A 21,342-nucleotide genomic window follows, 5' to 3' on the forward strand; every position below is an offset into this window, starting at 1 on the left:
ATATTATTCATGCTGTGATTTTGCAAGTCTATGGTGATTTTCACATTAGAATTTCAAAGTGAGCTGAAATAAAGGTTTTTTTTTTTTGACAAAGTAAGGCTTCGCTTGGATTTTGAATTAAGAAAAAGTTTAGACTACCAGTTAACCTTGGATTAATATTTATTTTACTAATGTTAGCTATATATCCCACGGTTGATATTCTATTTCCTCCAGGAAATTTTTATGCCATGATAAAGTTCCAGCTAATGCCACTAAATTTTAGACCTAAAACACACTGCTAGTGAACACTATCAACGGCTTATTTGAAAACCAACTATTTATAAAATCAAAAGAAGTATAATCTAAATATACTCTGAGAAAAACAAATGAATCTTCTGCCACCATATTCTTTCCTATCACACAGTCTGTCCCAGAAGGACTGGTGATAGGAAGCATGCTCAGTTCCATGGCTGTAGCAATACAGACAAGCAAGAAAGTATTCAAAGGCATCTCTTCATTTTCTTTTTCAAGAGCTTGTTATCCAGCTCATTGCACAGAAGATATCCAGGAGCACCACAGCCATGGGTCCCGGCAACGGGCAACAGGAAGGGCTTGGGGGGGCGGGGGAGGGGCATCAAAGTGGACTTTGGAATCAATCAGATCTGGGTTCTATCCCCCTCATTTCCGAGCTGTGAACCCTTGGACAACTTATTTCATCTCTCTGAACCTGTGTGTCTCATCTTTATTTAAAGAACTAAGAAGTACTCCCAAGGGCTGTTGTAGGGAATAACAGAGGGAACTATGTATATAAAATTGACCACGTCATGCTTGGAACACAATGCAGACACTGGTTCCCTCTTCTTCTGGCCTGTCCGTAGGTGAGTCATCTCAGACTATCTCAGAGTCACTATAAAGAGAAAAGGCAGACCGGTAAGAGCGCTCTCCCCAGCCATCGATGAACAGGAAGGAGGCTCCTTCCCGTTTGAGTTGACAGTCTCTAGTAACTACTGGCATAATTTCTGTGGCCAGGCTAGGGACCACATGTGACTGAAGAAGGTAAAACACAAACAGACCTCAGCAATGCATCTCATCCACCACTCAAAAAAGCCTGATTCTCTAATGATGTAATGTATGGGGATTAACATAACAATTAAAAAAAAAAAAGCCTGATTCTCTTGCTTCTGATTCAACATTCGGTTATGGGACTTTTCCCACACCACCTTCACAGTGTGGGGAGATCCAGTAGACCCTGCCTTGGTTTCAGTGTCCTATGTTCTCACCTGGGCCCTTTTGGGGTTTTTTTTAGTGGAAAAATCCACAGCCTGTGGCTGCACCACATCACTTCACTATCCCTGTACTAATTCCCTGACTGATTACCATAAAACCCACTCACCTTACTGAGCTCTTTCCTGCCTTGCTTCTCGTGGTCTCATGAGGAGGAACAGAGATTCTAGAGAATGTCAGGCCATGAGATATAATACGAGAAGATCCATAACAGAGAACGTTTCTCCAGGAGAACATGAGGTCAAGGTCCCCACGACCCAATTATCGGCTTATGGACAAAGCAGAGCTCAAGGTGTGAGTGGCACCCCGCTTGAGGAGCTCAGGAACAGGCCTCTGGACAGGGCTCATCCTCTCTCCCACTCCCCTGCAGCCTTCCCGAGACCTCAGGAGCACACCTGCGCTGGAGCAGCCCCAGGGCCCGGGCACGCAACAGCAGGGGGAGGCCCACAGGCTGAGACACTCCCGAGCCACAGCGTCGCAGCAGTCTTCTTTCAACATGAAATCAGTTCCCTTCAGGAAACATGCCCAACATCAAAAAGACTCGTGGAAACACCGATGCAGCCTTAGAGAAAAGAAACAGAACCTAGAAAGTTCTTCCAAGCAAAGCGACTCTCAACCTCAGAACCTCTAAGACCACCTGCAAGAGCTTCTCAAAAATGTAGGTAACTGGCACCACCCCTGGTATACAGAAACTCTGGGGATGGGCTGGGGCATCTGTACGTTTCTGTAAACTCCAAGTTTTCAAATGTTGAGAAATGCTGGCTTAGTGTATGACAGCTAGTGAGATGCAAATCTAATGGAATCAGATTTCTTTCCATCACAGGCAGCAGCAGCGCCTCCCAAAGGCTGGTTGGTGGGACACCGTTCTTAAAAAGGCGAGGGTGGAGGGTTCTGGAAAGGAAAAAGCCTGGAAAAGGGTTCTATGGAGAAGAAAGCTAGGAACCAGGAAGTTAAATTAAACATTTGTCTTTGGGGCGCCTGGATGGCTCAGTTGGTTAAGCGACTGCCTTCGGCTCAGGTCATGATCCTGGAGTCCCGGGATCGAGCCCTGCATCGGGCTCCCTGCTCAGCAGGGGGTCTGCTTCTCCCTCTGCCCTCTTCCCTCTCGTGCTCTCTGTCTCTCATTCTCTCTCTCTCAAATAAATAAATAAAATCTTTAAAAAAAAAAAAAAGATTATAATTTCACCAGACACAGACAGGAGGCAGAGATGACATTTCAACCTAATTGGCAAAAGATGAACATTGTTTCTTTCATTTATGATACCTCTCAGGTTGAGAGGCCTGATTTTTCTCTCTTGGACAGTATTGCATTATACCCTGCTTACCAATGAATAAAAGAAGAAATACTTAATACACCGTTTATTTGATAAGATTTCCTTACATAACCTTTTTGGTTTGGTTCGCATATTATTCTCCCCATAAGCTGCTTATTTTCCATGGATTGATGATTTGCTTGCAAAATATTTTGGCATTATTCACTTTGGGCTTTGGACGCTATAAATCTCCTCAAAACCAATGTTGTAATAAGGTCTCTCTCTTTGCATAATAAGATACAATAGCTATGCAAATTAACTAGATCCTAGTAGAAATTAGATCTAGTTGACATAATAATTTTAATTTTATGTATTTGAGCTTCAGCTATCCCGAAAAAAAATCAGGGGATATTTTGAAAATCGAGGTTGCTTTAGAATGATAACTAGAAGCTCCCTGCTCTGCCCAGTCTGAGGATTTCAGAGTAGAGGACCTTGGTGGACAGCTTTCCCATCAAACACACTTACCTACTGCCTTACCCAGGCTATTCCAAATGAACGGAAATCAGAGAACATGTCACCCTAGACAATCTTAAAAAGGATGGAATGGCATGGGGTCCCCAAAAAGCCCCAAACTGAATATAGCAGATCTCTGGTCCTGTTCCCAGATCAGCTCTCATAAGCTCTGTGGGCCTGGGCTGGGCTTGTCCCAGGACATGCAAGTTACTCAGCATTCCTGGGCCCACTCAGTCATGGTGTCAACCAAATTCTCCAAACACCCCTCAGCTGCCATGCTTGAGTCAGATTCGAATCCAGTCCTTATTTAACAGGTGAGAAAACTAAGGCTCAGGGACGTGAGGGGGTCGTCACAGGTCATCCGAACAAGCACAGCTAGGATCAAGGGTCTCTGCCCACCTGCCCGGAGTTCACGCCACACACAGAGTGGCTGAAGCCATTTCTTTCAGCTCTACCAAGCCACGATTTTTGTGATCAGAGGGAGATAGGATTTATAATAGTGAATAAACCTTGGAAGAAAATGGAAAGGTCAAAAATCCAGTTATTTTGCTAGATATCTGGACTCCTAGCTCCAGAATAAATGCTTCGCGAGGGCAGGGATTTTCATCTCTTATTCACTTCTGTATTTCCAACTCCTAGAATACTGCCTAGTGCATAGGAGACACTTAGCAAATTTGCTGACTGAGTGCACTGGCCTACTGTAAGGAAAGGGAATGTGTGTGGGTAGTGTTTATACTTAACATTCTGGAAGGAAATGAGCTACTGGATTTTTTTTTTAAGATTTTATTTATTTGTTTGACAGAGAGAATGAAAGAGCACAAGCAGAGGGAACAGGAGAGGGAGAGGGAGATGCAGGCTCCCCGCCAAGCAGGGAGCCCGATGCGGGGCTCAACCCCAGGACCCTGGGATCATGACCTGAGCCAAAGGCAGATGCTTAACGACTGAGCCACCCAGGCGCCCCGAGTTACTGGATTTTTTAAAGTCTGCTTAGATGAACTTTATTTCATGTTATTCAGAATCAAATAATAATCTATAGAAGTAATAGTAATGTCTGTGGTAAGTTCTCACTGGCTAGGATATATTGAGGGTAGTATTATGATATTAATATCCTTGTTATCACCAACAGAGTTATCCCACCTATGGCTTTTTGTTATTGAAATGTTAGTCTCATAGGGAGTACAAGTATGAAACAAATCAGAGCTGGAAGTCTACTGCTTGTGTTGAGGGTTTAAAATTTGGACTCGCAAGAAGGGAGACGCAGAGAAGAAAGCCATGCCCCTGGATAACTGTGGCATTATGTGACCCGAGGTTGGACAGTATCTCCCTTCTAAGGATCTCTCCCGCAATGCAGGAGTATTAATGCCCTTGCCACTGGTTCCTAGAACATCAGCATATGGGTCTTCGACAGTATCATCTTTTTGGAGCAGTTTTCAGTATTGCTGAGAATGTGACTCCACTTGGCAACTTTATTCTAAGAAATTCAGTAATGTGTGCACTCATTTTCATCCACAACTTGGGAGTTATTTATCACTTATGTTTGTTTATACTGGGTCCAAGTTAGACAAGGGTTGAGTTGTTTAGAGTAGCATGCTAGATGGGGAGAAGAAGGAAACAGGATCCTCATCACCTGGTTCTAACCTAATCAGCTCAGCTGGGGACGAGTGGAGAACACTGGTGGGGTATGCCGTAGACATGGCCAGGAGTCTGCGGCACTGAAGGGTCATGTGAGCTGGGGTAGCAAAGTTGGAAAGAAGCAGGAAATGGATGAAAGTTCACCATTTGGACCAGAAGAAACGACACAGAGGTATAGACTGAAAAGACAGAGAGTACAGAATGCTAGGGAACGTCAAGATATAAGTGATGGGAAAGGGACTGTGCAGGATCAGCCAGAGAAGTAGGGAAAAACTATAAGAGCTTATTGTCACATTGTATAAGCCAAGGGAAGTTAGAGTTTAAAGGACAGCAGTCAAAGCATCAAACAATGGAGAGAAGGCAGGCCATAGTGATATCAATAATCTGGCTTTTCAAGTACTAAAAATAATAATTAAGATGCCATGAATCAAATTGCAGTGAGATGAGCAAAAACCCACAACAACGACTTCAGGGCAAGAAAAGTTAGGTGATGAGAACAACACAACCGACCCTCATGCAGTCAGCTAAACCACACCCAGGTACAGCGCTCATTCCAACTTTAGGTCAGGATTCCAACTAGGGCAATGGTCCAAGGCTACAGGTAAGTGCTTTATTTCACTTGGCTGCAAAAAATTATCATAAAGGTCAAATATTATTAATTTAATCCTTTTCTCCCCCTCTATCAAGACCTCTATTCCTTGGCATGGATCCCACATGGTTGGGACTAAGTTGGTTATTCACATGTTTTATAAATTCAGAAAAACACATTTAATCATACAATTAGCCCTGGCTGCAAGTCTTTATTATACATGAGATTTTGGTTCTTCTATCAATTCTGGGACATTCTTCCAATATATACCTTTCCTGTAGGAATCCTAAATCCTAAATAATATCCAACATTTTAATTTGTCAAGAAATAGAATTTTAAATATTAATTATCATTATATTCTAAAAGAATAGATATTTTAAATATTAATACATAAGAAAAAGACCAGAGCCTCAGAGTAAAGATTATTCCTTCAGAGGGAGTATTAGCTCTTTGAAAGACATCACCTTACTGTTCTCATTTTTCTGCAGATGACTGACACCTTCACCAGAGACTGGATTCCAATCCAAGAATTGACACTTTGTAACCACAAAGTGTATTTAAAGTCTAACTTGTAGCAAGTCTCATTTGTTTGTTGAGTTGAAAATATGCAACTCCTTATTAAAAGATTTGTGTAAATATTAATATTTCTAATTACCACATATTTTTAAAGAGCTTTAGAAAAAAATTTTAAAGTACCAACTTGGATTACATGGTTTCCTAATAGTAGAGATGAATTTAGTGTTTTCTGGTGGTCCTGACCATAGAATCCTGTCTGTAATGTTAAAAAAAAATCTAAGTAATGGGGCGCCTGGGTGGCTCAGTCCATTAAGCATCCGACTCTTGATTTCGGCTCAGGTCATGATCTCAGAGTTGTGAGATCAAGCCCCACGTAGGGCTCCATACTGGGCATGGAGCCAGCTTAAGATTCTCTCTCCCCCTCTGACCCTCCTCTCCCCCTCCACCTCCCACCTCCCCAAGCCCCTGCTCGTGTGGGCTCTCTCTCGAAAAGAAAAGAAAAGAAAAGAAAAGAAAAGAAAAGAAAAGAAAAGAAAAGAAAAGAAAAGAAAAGAAAGAAAAATCTAAGTAACAATTGAGATAGAAATTTCCACAAGGTTACAATTCATTCCTATGCCCACCTCCACCTCTAATTTTCATCCCCACTTTCCCCTCAAACCTTTACACATAGCTCCTCAATCAGATCCTTGCCTTCCCTTCTCCACAAACATGTCCCTAGGCTGACAGGATTCAAGTTTCATTTTAAATTCTTCAGGAAAGATATTACACACTGGGTCAGAGTAAAAAAGAGAGCTGTTTCCTAGGTGTCAGCTGAACATCTTGAAATTGTGCTCTTTCAAGCACCAGAGTGTTATTTACAGTTTTAGAGTCATGATTTTCCACATAAAAGGTCCATTAGTGTGATAGAAAAAAAAAAAGACTGAAGTAGCTGGCTCCTCATGAGCAAATGAAAGCCTGGAGTCTGTCATGCCCTCTGCTTGTGACAGAACAAACATTTCTGCCCTTAATCATACAAGTAATTTTTTTAAGTGTCATACAAGTATTTCTAGATGAGCAGGAAGATCCTATTATCTTTACTGAAGAAAAACAGGTGAGAAAGTGGGTAATTTTGAATCAGATTTTAACTGCAAATGTAGGCAAAGATAAGAAAAGGAATAACAAGGTCTGGAAGTAAATCCCAAAGATCTTATCAATGTGAATCCAGTTTGTTTTTATTACATAATACATGTTTAAATAAAAAGTGATTTAAAGATCTGAGCAAATGAAAAATAAAGCGTAGGGAAGGAAAAGTCCCCAAATCAAATTCCATTTTTTTTTTACTTTCAATGGATTAATTATCTTTTTTAAAAGCAAGGTCTTTGACTTACTTTTTGTTATTTTAAATTTTGGTAAGATACATATAACATAAAATTCACCATCTCAGTGATTTTTTAAGATTTTTTTTATTTATCTATCCAAGAGAGAGAAAGAGCATGGGGAGGAACAAAGGGAGAGGGACAAGTAGGCTCCGTGCTGACCACAGATCCTGCCGCAGGGGCCCTGATCCCAGGACCCTGAGACCATGACCTGAGCTGAAAGCAAGAGTCTGACACTTAACCGACTGAGCCACCCAGGGCCCCTGCCATCCCAATGATTTTTAAGTATATGGTTCAGTAGTATTCGATACATTCACAGTGTTGTTCAACAATCCCCAGAAGTTTTCATCTCGCAAAATGAAAACTCTACCAATTACACAACACTGCATTCTCCCTGCCCCCCGCCCCTTGCCACCACCATTCCACTTTCTGTCTTTATGAATTTGAAGACTCCAGAGACCTCATGTAAGCTGAGGCATACAATGTTTTGTCTTTCTTTGTAGCTGGCTTATTTCACTTCACGTCCTGTCCTCACAGTTCATCCATGTTGCAGCATGTGGCAGAACTTCCTTCCCTTTTGAGGTAGAATGCTATTCTGCGGTATGTATATTCCACATTGTGTTCATCCGTTTATCTGTGGTTAGACACGTGGGTTGCAGCCAACCTTCTTTGACTTAAGTTTCAAACAGATGAAACTAAGTAAGCACTGGTGCTGGAGTCCGAACACCTGGGTTCGAATCCCACCCCCCCGACCTCTGTGGTAGCTCCAAAAATATACACGTTAAAATGAAAGAAGAAGGCAAAGGAAAGGTAGGTATATCATGTAGCCCTCAGCAAACTAAAATACTGACATTACTAGGTTCGGATGAGGGTTTTCGATACCAGAAAGTCATCCAAACGTTGCTTGCGGCTCTGAGTAAGGACAAACATGGGCTAGGTGCTAAAAGTGCAGAGACAGTGCTTCCTGTGAGGACAATGCTGGGCCCTGGCACAGCTGTCTCACCGGTAAACAGCTGTAAACAGTGCAGGAAATAAGGTGATAGAGGCACAACGGCCCAGCCCCTTGGTCGCCGGGGCTCAGGAAGGGTTTTCCAGAGCCAAGTCCTAGAGAGGAAGGGAGTCCGGGACAGCAGAACCAGACGCAGATGTGAGAGGCTGCAATACAGGCTTGGGACAGAGAAACTAACTCGATGGAAAGGGAATCTCAATAAGCAGAGCCCCAGAAGAGAACAGAAAAGACAAAACACAAGGCCTAATTAAGTGTCAATCAACAGAAAGAAACGAAAATCCACTAGAAGGCCTGCATCGCTGGGTACCCATTCTGGTGCCAGTGTGAGTCTCCCGGCCCTGGCTTGCCTGGAGTAGCTTCATCTGCTGAAAACAAATTGTGGCTCAGGAGTATAAATTAAAATTGTAGCGGCAAAAGCTGACACTCATTAAAAGCTTACGGACTTTGTGTCACACTTCATGCCATTAAATGGAAATACTTTAGAAGCTGAAAACATATCCAAAAATTCGTAAAACACAAACTGCTCTACTTAATCCTCTGGTTTTTCAAATATGAGCAACGTGTCAAGTTCCTATATCATAGCTTCATATTAGTATTTACTTACCATGCCCACTTCATCCCAAAAAGGACTGAATCAGCTACCATTTTATGTTATCTGGTCATCACATTTCAAGAGCTCCCAGGACTGTTAAGGACCTACAAGGTTATCTGTCTACAAAGAGAGTTTCTATTCCCCAGACACTCCCCAAGAAACAGACTAGACCACCAAAATGAGAACAGAAAGGCCTGCGCCCTGCTCAGAGGAGGGTGCGAGAGACCCTGGGACACACAGTTTTGACCATGCAGGAGCATCAGGCAGGGGCTAGGGAACAGAGGAGGCATCTGCAGGTCAGGGACATCCTTTCTTCACTTTTCCACATACTGACTGGCCCTTTCACTCCTGTCATCAGGGCCTCCTAGGAGCTGTTTCTGAGTGCTGGCGATGTTCATCGGAGGCACTGGTGCTGAAGGGTGAGAAAAGTTCCCCAGGAGAGCGGCCATGAAGAAAGTATGGCAGGTAGGAAGAGGAGTGTGAAGACCAGCGCAGCTTCCAGCACTCCCGGGGAGTGGGGCAGGGGCAGAAGGTGGAGATGAGAGGGAGTGACCCGGGGCACACACCTCCCTCCTCGGGAGGAGAGGAATTAGCACGTGTGGCAATGCGGACCCACTTCTGGGTAGGGAGAGACAAGAACCATCAACAGGGCATGGAGTAGGGCTGAAAACATGGTGGGCAGCAACGGACAGGGAAGGAGCAGTGGTGGGGCCGTAGGCTCTGTGAAGGATGTGTCTGTGACACCAGGACATCCTTATTGCAAACCTTTTATGGCCTGATGCTATTAAATATTTGAATCAAATAGTGAACTGTCGTCGCTTGGACTCCATGGTCACCGGGCATTGGTGTGGCGTGTCTGCCGACCAGAGGGAGAACACAACCCAGTCACTCTTTTCCCAAATCACACGTTTGTTTCTTGCAAGTCTGGGGAAGGTCTACTGCTGAAGGATATTCAAGTCCCTGAGTCTGTAACAGCCTCAGTCTGTAAAGGGAAGTTCCTGGAAGGCTGGCTTTCCCAAGCTGGTACTGCCCAGGTGCAGGCTCGGCTCCTCAGCAACTTCCCATGTCTCTGCCCAGGGATCCACAGCACTGTGACCACCATTAAAACCCAGCTCGGGCTACCACTCTGCCCTTTGGCCACCCAAGCATTCCCCGTCTTGCTAGTCTAATAGCCTTGGACTAGAGCACAAACATCATATAACTTTGCATTTGCCCAAGCAGACCTTAATCAGCTTTTTACCGCTTCTCTATTTTGTAAAGTTGACTTGGCTCTTTTCTACTATTATCTCAAGATTTTAATAATTAGGGTCTACATGGTGTTCTACTGACATTGTTCTCTTCTACAACATCCAAGTCATCCTCAAAAACATGAAACATCCCGAGACCAAAGATCAGAATAATTTCATATATCCCTCAAGTTGGCCCTGAACTTGAGGCCCTGAACTTAGGCCTGATAGGCACTTGACTTTCTACTCAGAAAAGAATTTGTGAAGAAATTTCTTTTATTTTTGTTTGTATTATTAACTTTTGGCCAAGGTCATTTTTATTTTTCTGTTTATAGTAACTCAGTTACAATCCCTTTTACACTCTGCACACTCTACTGTTTTAATGCAAAGCAGTTCATTAATGTAAAATCAAATCAGATGCTTTGACTTCCATTCTTTCATTTTAATCAGTGTGACAGAAGTAAAAATAAAACAAAACAAATCCTGAACAAAACCTCTACAGAAATCTGTTAAATGAAGAGGAAAGGTGAGAGGAGCTTCTTGAAGATATGCATATGCTGAGCACAGCTCACCTATTTTTAATTTTATGTCTTTTGAGCCAGTTCTAAAGAAAATTAGAAAAGGTTTGCTCTGCTGAAGACAGAAACCATGTATACAACTTCAGATTTCATACTGTTGCCTTTCAATATTAATGATGTCCCTAAGGTTCTTGCTTTTTTTTTTAAAGTTTAGTCTTGCCAAATGTAGTATCTTATCGCAGAGAAACTCAAAATTACTGGTTATAAGAGCAGAACTAAAACAACGTTCCAGAGTTTTACGTTTGCCCCCAGACGGAAACCAACCATATAATCCACTGGGGTACTATTCTCCAAGATTCTAGAAAGTATACCCCTAAGATATAAGTTAGAAAGGAAGATCATTCTTCAATTTCCTAAACCATTTTAATGAAAGAAATATTTTGTAGCATGGTCAAAATTATGGTGCCCATTTGATTATGGGCTAAATATTTGAGAAAGCTTAATAGTCTGTCACAACCTCCAAAAGGAGAAATTCAAGTGAGTATTTTTTTTTAAGAAGACTTATGTAATTCTTCTAACTTCATTATTGGCTTAAGTCATTTGCCACTGTGAGAAGAGATAAATTCTAAAGAAGTTGGTAACATTAAATGTAGATTATAGGCTTTACAAAGTGAATAAAAAAGATTCCAAGGCAGAAATAACTGAATTACTTTGAAAAAGTATTCATATCTTAAAAAAATAATTTGTTGTTAATCAAACTGTTGAAAGTAAAATGAAATTTAACACATTTCAAACATAGCCAGAATACTGAATACAACTCAGACCATACCAAAGTTCATTTCTTAAGTAATCTATGATGAACAGACTCACTTACCTGTAAGTATAAGAAAAGGTTAGGTTGGAACTACATCATTCCTCCTCTGGGTAAAAATACCTTGGTTTCTTTCCTCGAAACGGAAAGGAATCTAAAACATAAAAAAATAAAATAAAATAAAAATAAGAAGTAGGAGCCCCTGTGAATTTCCATGTCTCTGCTCCAGGTGATATTACAAAATGGTAGAAATTTAAATCACTTAGGATATAAAATACAATTCATCCCCAAATTGCGGGATGGTATTTCTCCGCTCTCTATTTTAATGGTAAAATACAAAATGTTTGTTCACACACACACACACACAAAGGTTTAAAATAAATGGCGAAAGCCCTATAGAAGTGTGCGTGAAAGCAATCACACTGACTTGAGAAGGAACCTCCCCCCAAAAAGCAAACCTCGCCAGAAAGAAACGTGCGCGGGGCCCACGCGCTGCTTCTGAACTCGCGGCTCGGCTTGCAGGCTTGCAGGCTTGCATGCTCTATCAGCGCTGAAGTCACTCGGGCTTCCAGGTTGGGGTCAGGAGTGAAAGTGCTGCCCCCCTCTGCAAGGACCGCGTGCAGCGCCACCACTTTTTTTTTTTTTTTTTTTTTAATGTTTTCATGGAATGAAATGTTAGAAAAGAGCAAATCCTCCGGGAAGTTTTGCCCAAGGGACGGAAAGGGTGCACACGCTTCCAAAGGGTCCCGGGCCGCCGGGAAAGCCCTGCCCCGGGGCGCGCGTCCCCAGTCTGGCCCCCCGGGGCCGCGCGCGGCTATAGCGCTGTCCCGCGGGCGCGGCGGGGAGAGGGGCGCGCGCACGGCCCCGCGGGTCCCCGGCCCCCTCCCGCCTGCGCCTCCCGCCGCCTTCGCGCTCCCGGCTGTGCAGGGCCGAGTGCGGCACGGCGGAGAACGGCGACCTCCCCACGCCACCCCTGCCTTTAAAAGGAATTCCACTGGAGGCCACAGATGTGTCAACGAAGATAAAAGCAGATGGAAAAGAGGTACAAGCAAAACACTTTGGAAGCAAAGGCAGGGAAAATATTCTGGAAAGGGACTACGCCCTCCTGTTAAAGTGTTAATAACTACATCAATGCTATCTTCGATTAATTAACAGAGTCATCTTTCCCAAGAGTGTTCATGATCTTGTCTCATGTGTCTTTATAATTCAAGTAACAGCAAGTAAACACTATTGTTCCCGTTTCACATGCAGAAATAAAAAAAGGTCCAGAATGCCAAAGACAAGACTGCGAAGGCCCTCGGGCCTGCCACCGCTTGTCCTTTCTCCATGGGGACAGCGGTTGTGTCTACAGCACATCTGTCACATTTTTGCTTCTTCCCGCACCTAAGTTTGAAGGTTTTCTCTGAGGCATCGCCATTAACAGTCCGTACAACTCCGAGTCCATTTGGATCGGCACCCTCTTCCCAGTTTACTGTGGGTGTGAGTTTCAAGTGGGTTGGGCCAGCCTGCGGCCGTCCTCTCGTCCTCTCGGGGCCCAGAGCAGTGCCCTCCACTGCGACATGGGGCTGCAGCTCTGCCTCTTCGGGCTTTGCTCTCACCAGCAACACTTCCATCCCTGCCTGGCTAATTAATTTATGTCCAAATGGAATTGCTGTTGGCAGAAAGGCAGCAATGCCAAAGTGGAATAATCACTTGGACCTGAATCTGAGTTGTTTTCCATCCTTGACAACAAATAATGTTATTCCAGCGCCTGCAGGCCAGGAGTTGAAATGAGTTTATAATTTGGCTTCCAATCTCACATTCTCATTCTCAACCACTTAAATTTTCTTTTCTGTCTTTTAGCATGCAGGGGGCAGCTTTGGAGGCTGAATCATTGACAGGGTCTCTATTGATACCCTTAATGAATATTCTTTGCCATCTAAATAATAAGGGGAAACATCCGCATCGTCCAAAACCACACTTGTTTTAATAATGAAACTAAATAGACTGTCAGCTCATACTTCCATATGATCATTAATAATCTAATTTGTACTTCTCTCTCTGGCAACTTGAAGAGAAACATTCACAGTTTTTTCACCCACACACAGTAGTCCACATTCATCCAGCTTCTAAGTGCCTGGCCCTACCAATGCCAAACTGCAGGGTAAGAGCCACAGGATGGCCCAGCGCCTCCCTCTTTTCCTAGTGAAAGAACTCATTAAAACTCCAATCCTTGGCACTGGGAAGTACGTTGTCTTCTTAGCAGTTCCAAACATCATGTTTCCCCAGAAAGCAGTCATCTCAAGCTAGTGATGGAAAAGGAAAGAGACAGGAAGGCAGAACCACTGACAAGACTCCCTTAGAGATGGGGGTGGAAGGTGAATTAGCATCATGGAAAATTACTGAAGGTAAACGGAAGGTCCGTTAGGGAGAAATGGGTGTGTTCAACTGGACACAGCCTCTATTGGAAGAAAGGCAAGGGACACCAACTGCACAACTACACTGTGCCATACACTGTCTAGCTGCATCACATACAAACTCACTCAGTCCCCGCAACAGCGCTGTGCGTGTGTGTTAACATTCCCATTCTACAGATGGGGAAAGCGAGGCTCTAAGGGGTTAAGAAACCTCCCTACTAGTACACCCTACTAGTATATGCTAAAGCCAGGATTTTTCCGAATTTAAAACCAAAGCTCTAGAGAGAAAAAGGAAAAGCAAGCCCTTACTTTTCTATATTGCAACATTGCCTTAGCTGCAAGTACTGGTCCTCACGTGTGGTCCTCTAAGACAGTATGGGACTTACAGGGGCTTCTACTGCATTAAGTGGGGGCCTGGCATATATGCCAAAGGTTGCCATCGAGGCCTTGAGAACACAGCCCCTCCCTGATCTGAATCCCTCATCCTTTATAAGAAATCACAGTGACAAAAACACACTCTTGGACAAGTCTTCCTGAGTATCAAAGAAACAGACAACAAGACTGTGCTCAAAATAAAAGCTACATCCAGGACAGCAACTGCACGTGTACAGATATGGTGCCTGGCTTTGTTCCATTCGGAAAATAGTTCTCAACAACATCCCTCAGTCTAAATATCTGTAGCCAGATCCGAGGTCCCCTCTCTTATCACCTGATGCCAAGTGTGTTCTTGATCATTTGGCATAAAGAGTGAGGATTACGGAGACAATTATGTTGTTTCACAAGTTTTAGTTACGGTAAAAAGTAGGCAAGAGAAGGCAGATGTGCAGACGGTGGCGGGGAGAACGTCCATGGAACAATCCCATACTTGGATCTGGAAGCTTCCCAGCAGGATTCTAAAGGTTAGGAAGTCTGACCCACCACAGCCCCACAACAATAGAGTTTGACATACATTAATTAACAGGACTCCATAAATAAGTCAGCTTGTAATCATATTAAAAGGAGACTACCAAAAATCAACTACTGAAAACAGCAATCAAAAATGTTAAAAATGAGTACACTGAGATCAGTAACATTTTAACAGTCTAGCAACCCATTCTATAAAATGTACAATTCCTAAGTGAAAGTTCCCAGCAATTTAATTTCTAAAGAGCTTCAAAAACACAACTGATCCAATGGTGCAATAATACCCATCCATGTGCCTTAAGCTCCAAGGCTTCCTCCCCTTCATAAATGTCAATCTTTAAATCTTTAGTCCATCTAAACCATGTATGTATCAGACACATTGATTCCTGAAATGTGAGAAATAAGAAAGGAAGACTAACAAGCCCTTTCATCATCAATGTGCCTAAAACAACAAAAGAAAGGCACCAAAACAGGCAGAGACTAGATATGTGTCTGCCAGCTCGAGTTACCGTGAGATTTTTCTTTGTGCGTATGTGGATAATAATATATATTTTTAAATCTTGATGGTAATGTCTTTTATTTGTATAAATCAGTGAAGTCTTCTATGTTATGGTACTAGAAGACAGAGCAGGGATAGAGTCAGGAACTGTGCAGACAACTTCTAAAATTATCTTTCTCAAGAATTTGTTTCAGAGGGGCCCCTGGGTGGCTCAGTCTGTTGAGCTTCCGACTCTTGGTTACAGCTCAGGTCATGATCCCAGGGTCGTGGAATCGAGCCCTGTGTTGGGCTCAGTGCAGAGTCTGCTTCTCCCTCTCCCTCTCTCACTCCCCCTCTGCCTCTCCCCGCTGTCCCCCTCACTCCCATGCCCTCTCTCTCTCAAAAAAAATATATAAAATCTTTAAAAAAAAAAAGAAAATGTTTTAGAAAAGAAAGTGCCCTTGCATGCTACACATTATAAATCACATGTAACCACATTCCTTCCACATTAAATAATTATGCTGAAAATAGTATTTTTTAGAGCACAACTGACTTTAAAAGTCACGAATTTCCCCAAAAATGTTGCTCTTCTGTTATCCTGTGGAATGAAAAACAGGATCACTGTGTCCTGGCCTAGCATATACAGAAGCAGACTAAATAAGAAGATACCTCTTCATTTCTTTCTTATTCCTAATCCTTCCAGTGAAGTAGGTCACTCTTATTTTCTTCAAATTTCATTCTGATAAATGGGGATAATCTCAGATACTATTAGCAGAACTATCAAGACTATCAACAAATTATATTGCTAAATTATTTGAAGTCTCTTTTAAAATGTATGGGTCTACATTGCACTACTGGGTATTTACCCCAAAGATACAAATGTAGGGATCCAAAAGGGCACCTGCACCCCAATGTTTATAGCAGCCACGTCCACAGTAGCGAAACTGTGGAAAGAGCCCAGATGTCCATCAACAGAGGAATGGATAAAGAAGATGTGGTTCATATATACAATGGGATATTATGCAGCCATCAGAAAGGTTGAAATCTTACCATTTACATCGATGTGGATGGAACTGGAAGGTATTATGCTGAGTGAAATAGTCAATCAGAGAAAGACAATTATCATATGGTTTCACTCATATGTGGAATATAAGGAATAGCGCAGAGGATCATAGGGGAAGGGAGGGAAAACTGAATGGGAAGAAATCAGAGAGGGAGACAAACCGTGAGAGACTCTTACCTATAGGAAACAAACTGAGGGTTTCTGGAAGGGAAGTGGGTGGGAGGATGGGGTAACTGGGTGATGGGCATTAAGGAGGGCACATGATGTGATAAGCTCAGTTATATGCAACTGATGAATTACTGAACACTACATCTGAAACTTATGTACTTATATGTTGGCTAATTGAATTTAAATTAAAAAAAAAAACAAAATGTGTGGGTCTGTTAGCACCTTAAAGGGTATCCAATCATACTTTCTTTATAAAGCTTTACCCAGTGCGTCCCAAGCTAGGCAGTGGGGTCCCTGTGGGCTCCCTATCTGAGCCATCCTCACTGTGAATCACTAGCACATTCAAGAATGAAATGACTCACATCCTACGCAGAAATCCAAATAATGTTCTGTTAGAGCAGAAAGGAAGACAAACTAATTTGAACTGGAGAGGACAGAGTTATATGTAGTCTCTTGGAAAGAAACTGCATTGCTCTGTTGGCCATTAGTTGTGAGACCACTAACATTCTCTCTCTCCTAAATCTGCTCAGACGCAGACAACTGAGGGCCTCCATAGAGAGCTCCTTTCCAGCACAGGGCCTGCAGTGCTACAGTCAGCCTCACGGGCGACTGTTCATTTCATTAGACATCCTCTCCAAATACATTAAAAAAAAAAAAAAAATCGTTTATTCATTTGACAGAGACACAGCGAGAGAGGGAACACAAGCAGGGGGAGTGGGAGAGGGAGAAGCAGGCTTCCCACCGAGCAGGGAGCCCGACACGGGGCTTGATCCCAGCACCCTGGGATCATGACCTGAGCCAAAGACTGAGCCACGCAGACACCCCTCTCCGAATACATTCTTCCGCCCTACTAGATCCTGCAGCTGCTCGGCATGTGCTAAGTACTATCGCAGATGCTAATGAGGCATGAACCTTGTTTCAGGGAGATCTGTTGTACTTCTTCCCATGCAGAACAACAGATTTGCAGCTAGGGACTGAATGCTGGTGTCCCTCCCAAAATTTGTCTGTTGAAGTTCTAATCCCAGTGTGATGGTATTTGGAGGTAGGGCCGTTTTAGGTCACGAAGGTGGAGCCAGCCATCATGAGTGGGACTAGCGCCCTAAGAAGAACAGGCCGGAGAACTGGCTGGCTCTTCTCTCTCCACACGAGGACACAATGAGAAGCCAGCTGTCTGCAACCCAGAAGAGGTTTCTCACCAGAACCTGACCATGCTGACACCAGGACCTTGGACTCCCAGCTTCCAGTGCTGTGAGAAATAAATGCCTGTTGTTGATAAGCCACCCAGTTAACGGTATTTTTATATAGCAGCCCAAGCTATGACATCATCTTAAATGCATTACCGTGAGACTTAAGTCCATAACTTCTTCGCCTGTGTTTCCAGGTCTGTAAAATAAAGGGTTTGGCCTAAGTCAATGATTAGCACTGAAGGAGGCTGATCTTGATCTGTTGCTTGCCACACCCCCTAAGAATCCCTGTGGACAAGAAGATATGTTACAGCTGGGCACAAGCTGCACAGACAAATGATGAAGATGCAGGACAGCATTTAGGCTTAGATGCTAAGAGTAGGGAAGAGGGCTTTAAAACGGACAAGCTAAAGACACAACGCTCAAGAAGTATAGCTCATCAAGGTGCAATGTCCCAGACTACGGACCCCTAGGCGGGGCAGCTCAGAGAGAACAAATCATAGAGTCCAACACCTCTCACACCAGCACACCAGCCCCAGGACAACAGCAACACAGAGAGGGCGTGAGTTTGTGGTTCAGAAAGCACAGCTCTGGTCCTAGTTCTGCTATTAAGTGATTATGACCTTGGGCTAGTCACCCGCAAAATGAAAGTTGGGACCAGATAATCTCCAGTTTACCTTCAAGTACAGAAACCACACCTTCTCTTCGTTGCTCCATACAAACCTCTATCTTTCACTAGAATGTCTGTAGCTCCTGTACATACATCCCCACTATGGGCTCAGTTTTTAAATTACTGCATTCCCAGGCTTCTCAGGCAGAAAGAGCACTCAGGACAACCGCTCAGAACACAACTGTAAGATGCAGAATGGGTAAAGTTTGTTTTCTCTGGCATTATGATTCCCTCTGGCTAAATGCTACCCTCCACACTGCCAAGTCTCCAAACTTCTGGTGCTGAGGCTTGATCTATAGTATTCACAAGGCTCGTGACACCGTGACAGATGAAGAAATTAAATCTTTCACCAAACCTGAATGGGCGTTTTAAATGGTAATTTTCATCTTCTTCCTTCCCAGATGCAGGAATGCCAATAGTTGAGAGATACTATGGTGTTGGTAAAAAGTCATTATAAAAATGGACTTGCGTCCTAAATGAGCTGTCATTATTTTGCACATGTATTACTTTTGCTGTATCAATTTTTTAGTTTATTTCATGTTTTGCTCCAATTGCAAGGGAATTGAGAACATGCTGTCCACATTTTCAAAAAAAGGACTGTAACATTCACAGTAAATATTTCACTAAAAAAATTAAAACTGTGTAAATATTTATATAATTGAATTTATTCAATCAATTCATTGGGTTAGGCCAATGGAAGTATGCTCTTTTTAATACTGAGAGCCAAAGAGACAGGAGAAAATTTTAATCTCAACCTTCGAGTAAATAAATAATAATACTGCTTATGGACACCATTTCTTAAAACATGCATACAGAATGCAAATGGGTGTTACTTCTCAGGGAGACTAAAGTGCTGTGTACTATTTACTATGTATACTGGACAGCAATGACATAGAAAATAAGAACAGGAAACACAGATATTTAATCAATAAATATTTTTAAATCATCAAAATGTGTTGTCGTCCCATATCATGGCCAGTTAAGCAAGACAGGGGTAAAGAGTGAACAAAGGAAAAATTATTGAGTACTCAGCAATAAAAACAAATGAGCAATTGATACATGTATCAACATGGATGATAATTACGCTGAGTTGAAAGAAACCAGACAAATAGTAAACATACTATATGATAGCATTTATATAAAATTCTAGCAGATCAGTGTTTGGCTGAGGATGGGGTTGGGAGTTGGGAGGGACCATAAGGGACCAGGATGGTGGGATTACCTAGGGGCACACAGAAATTCTGCTGGTGATAAATACGTTCATTGTCTTGATTTTGGTAATGGTTTCATGTGTATATCAAAACTAATCAAATTGCATACTTTAAATATGTGGGTTTATTACATATCAGTAAAGCTATAAAAACTATTGAGAGACAAAAATAGGGAAAAAATTTAAAGATAAGGAGTAGCTAAATTCGGGGTAATTAAGATAGCTGTTGGATGAAAAGCTACAGAAAAAATAAGCTACACTAGATCCATAAAAGACTACCAGAGAAAGATTTCTCGTTGTTGAAAGTTCAGGAAGTTTTATAATCCCAGAGAAGTCTTTCTGAGCACCTAAGGACCATGCCTAGATAATACCATTCCTCCCTCAAAAAAAAAAAATTCTTTCCTTAAGACTTTTGACAGAAGTAGTTCTAACTATCCCCAGAACAACAATAACAATAGCATTAATGAGCACTTACTATAACCCAGGCCCCCATCTAATGGGGTATCCCATTTAATCCTCACCTAAAGGCCCTAAAAGATAGGTTCTATTATGATCCTCCATTTTACAGATGATACCAAAATTCAGAGAGGTTAAATAATTTGCTTCATGTCGGTCACCACCAGTGGTGGAGCTGTGATATGAACCATGGGATATGAACTCTGATTCCAGAATCAAGCTCTTGAAATTAAACTTCTCTCCCTCTGCTACACAAACAGAATCCTGGAACAATGCTATAGATCACGATTTGCTGATTCACACCTCTGATGGCTTAAAGGAACTCTTTGTGAATTAAAGGGCTACATTTCTAAGTCTGAAAGCTAATCTTTTGCATGACAGATGCAGAAAAGGTCAGTAATGAAGTGATGGTGGAAGGTAAGGGCAATTCAGCAAGGTAGAGCAGGAAAAGTCATGGCCAGAAATCAACAGACTTGGTTTTGGCCATGTCCTCACTGCTGACTTCTAACCTTGGGCAAGCCATTTCTCCCCCTTGGGTCTGTTTCCTCTTTGGCACAATTAAGAGTTTGGACTAATCAATTTCTAAAACTCCTTCCAGCTCCGTGATTCTTGCCAGTCCTCTTTTGGGGAATATTCCTTGCATTTTGTAACTTGGGTCAAAAATTTTCCATGCCACCAAACACATTTCAGATACAAAGCTTCCTCCATCTCCTAAAACACCCAGACTCCTCCCACACCTAGCAAATTCCTTCATTATTTCCCAAAGATGTTCTATTCCCAGAGGAAAGAGGAGCGTCCCTCAACCCGGGCCTGCCATGTTGTCCTGTGCACTCCCACAGTCTTTCACTTCAAAACCACTAACAAGTTGATTTAGGCCTTCCAGTGATGAAAAGGAAGTACCCCACCACCCAGCACCTCATTCCATTTGCCCTGTGAAGCTTCTGATATCTGAGATGATTCAAAGCACTTAGTATGTTATGGCTATAGGTGCCCGATTCCATTTATTTCCATTCCTATTGGTTCTCTAAAGTGGCTATTCTCTCCTTGCACTAAAAACACATCATTTTCTCTTTTTAAATGATGGATTTTGTGACCCTTTGGGGAGACATAAAAAAATAAGAGCAACTAAATAAGGCAATTGTAAACCATTTCAGCATCTATAAAACCTTCTCCTTTATTACAAAAGAAAAGAAAGAAGAAAAAGCAGCTGGAAAAAAAAATGCAGCTGATAGGGAACTTGATATCTTTAAGAACAACTTCTCTCATGAATTTTCATCTCCATATTTTGGCATTTTAGCTGACTTGGAAATTATTTCTAGGAAAAGCACTTCTTGAGAGTGATAACTCCTTTCACAATGCATTGGTGAGGCAAGCTTTTCAATATTATGAGGAATATGCCTATTTTTCTATAACTCTACCTATGTATCAGCCGTACATTTTTATTCTGTATTTTATACACTATGTTCATATATACCCTGTTCTATCTCAGAACATACAGTGTTTTTACTTTATTTTTATAGACTCACTTAGTAATCAT

The 21,342-nt window shown here is 42.3% G+C and overlaps 1 protein-coding gene across 4 annotated transcripts in view; it reads right to left on the minus strand.

Moving 5' to 3' along the window:
- Positions 1-21,342, minus strand: part of CSGALNACT1 (chondroitin sulfate N-acetylgalactosaminyltransferase 1) — a 343,648-nt gene that overhangs the window by 188,040 nt on the left and 134,266 nt on the right. For 2 of the 4 annotated variants that reach the window (XM_045879960.3, XM_045879958.3), the window contains exon 2: positions 11,341-11,431. The exons of 1 other annotated variant lie outside the window; for it this stretch is intronic. The gene's annotated coding sequence lies outside the window, so the exon portion shown is untranslated. Of the gene's footprint in view, positions 1-11,340; positions 11,432-11,735; positions 12,026-21,342 lie in introns of those variants that run through there. One more of the 4 variants, XM_045879957.3, reaches the window with a different exon arrangement.

Source organism: Mirounga angustirostris, unplaced genomic scaffold (assembly GCF_029215605.1).
Source record: "Mirounga angustirostris isolate CCGP_5_RB_7025 unplaced genomic scaffold, mMirAng1.0.hap1 SCAF_2, whole genome shotgun sequence".
Classification (NCBI taxonomy): Eukaryota; Metazoa; Chordata; class Mammalia; order Carnivora; family Phocidae; genus Mirounga; species Mirounga angustirostris.